Raw genomic sequence first — 2,500 nt, forward strand, 5'->3', positions numbered from 1 at the left:
TCCCTTGTTAATATCGCCTGTGTAACTTCCGATATTAATATTGCCTTCTTAATTTACCATCGTAAATTCCCTTTTTGACTCCCAAGTTATATAATCAAACATTCTAATACTTATACTATAAATAACACTCCGATATTAATATTTCCATAACTTCTCATGCTACTATCGCCTCCGTAACTTCCGATACTAATATTTTCCCATAGTAAAAGCACTTCTTAACTTACCAAGTTATGTAATCTTGAACATACTAAAAAAAATCCTGTTGAATTTCTCATACTAATATCTACACCTTAAATTTCGATACTACTATTGCCTGCTTAATCCCCGATAGTAAATTCCGTTTTTAATTTTTCATACTAAATACTTCCCATACGAACATTACCTAATTAATTTCCTATACTGAAGTCGTCGAATTTGGCTAAGACTGTATAGACGTTCTACTTTGAGCTCATCGAGCTCTAATGCTATACACTCAGCTAACACACTATATAATAACTATATAACAACATGCACTTTATATCTACACTATGTTTATAATTCCGTAACTGACATCGCCTGTTTAAATTCCTATACTATTTTTTCTACTTATAATTCATACTAAGTCGTCAACTTTGGCTCCGGTTACAACAGCCATTAACTTCTTTACCTCAGTCATACTCTTCACCTAGCTTACGTACACTATAACTTCATGTTATTATGCGGTACTACGCTTGTGCGTCATGCGCATAGACACTAATCACGCCTGTTTTAATTCCTACACTAATATCCTCTGCTTAAATTCCTATACTTATGTCGCCTGTTTACACTCCTATACTAATTGCGTCTGTATAAATCCTGTACTAATATCGCATCTTTAATTTCTATACTAATACCACCTGTTTAAATTTCTATACTAATGTCGCCTATTGAAATTCCTATACTAAAGTAGTCGAATTTGGCTCGGTTTCTTATAGCAATGGCACTTAGATCTTTCAATTCTCTATCATGCCCTTTCACCAAGCTCACTCCTATACAAAAATACGTACATAAAAATATCCTATGCATACGTTTATATATTGTATGTACTAACGTATCCTACTTATAATCCATACTAAAATGCTTCAATTTGGCTCGACTTTTGATAGCAATGGCACTTAAATCTTTCGAATCTGCCACGCTTCTTTGCCTAGCTCCCATGCAATACATTAACATGTACATGTATTATTCTATCTCATGCTTATGAATTTCATTTATATACCAATCTCTCTATTGAAATTCCTATACTAAAATAGTTAAATTTGGCTCGACTTTCAAGAGCAATGGCACTTAGAAACTTTCGAATCTGCCACGCTTCTTTGCCTAGCTCCCATGCAATACATTAACCTGTACATGTATTATTCTATATCATGCTTATGAATTTCAATTATAATACTAATCTCTCTATTTAATTTCCATACTAAAATGGTCAATATGGCCCGACTTTTAATAGCAATGGCACTTAGAATCTTTCGAATCTGCCACGCTTCTTTGCCTAGCTCCCATGCAATACATTAACATAGACATATATTATTCTATCTCATGCTTATGAATTTCATTTATAATACTAATCTCTCTATTTAATATCCCATACTAAAATGGTCAAATTTGGCTCGACTTTTAATAGCAATGGCACTTAAAATCTTTCGAATCTGCCACGCTTCTTTGCCTAGCAATACATTAACATGTACATGTATTATTCTATCTCATGCTTATGTAGTTCAATAAGAATACCAATGTCTCTATTTAATATCCAATACTAAAATGATCAAATTTGGCTCGACTTTTAATAGCAATGGCACTTAGAATCTTTCGAATCTGCCACGCTTCTTTGCCTAGCTCCCATGCAATACATTAACATGTACATATATTATTCTATCTCATGCTTACGAATTTCATTTAAAACACCAATGTCTGTATTGAATTTCCAACACAAAAATGGTTCAATGTGGCTCGACTTTTAATAGCAATGGCACTTAGAATCTTTCGAATCTGCCACGCTTCTTTGCCTAGCCCCCATACAATACATGTATTATTCTATCTCATCCTTATGAATTTCATTTATAATACCAATGTCTCTATTTAATTTCCATACTAAAACGGTCAAATTTGACTCGACTTTTAATAGCAATGGCAATAAGAATCTTTAGAATCTGCCACACTTCTTTGCCTAGCTCATGCAATACAATAACATGGACATGTATTATTCTATCTCTGCTATGAATTTCATTAACACTAATGTATTTTCCTACATTGCTATACTACACTTGCCTAATTAAAATCCTATACTAAAAGCTGCCGAATCTTGCTGTTATAAACAGCAAGACATACAACTTGCTATGTTTTTGCAATGATATTCATGCTTCAAATCTCGAGCGAAAGTGAAAAACTTTACAACCAAGCCTTGTCTCATTAGGCGTGTTATAATAGTTTACAGTTTTTTATAACACTTTAGTTTGGTTTGATTTGATTATTTTATTTATTT

Source organism: Bremia lactucae (genome assembly GCF_004359215.1).
Source record: "Bremia lactucae strain SF5 chromosome Unknown BlacSF5_NotPlaced_18_SHOA01000004.1_1233567bp, whole genome shotgun sequence".
NCBI classification, from domain to species: Eukaryota; Oomycota; class Peronosporomycetes; order Peronosporales; family Peronosporaceae; genus Bremia; species Bremia lactucae.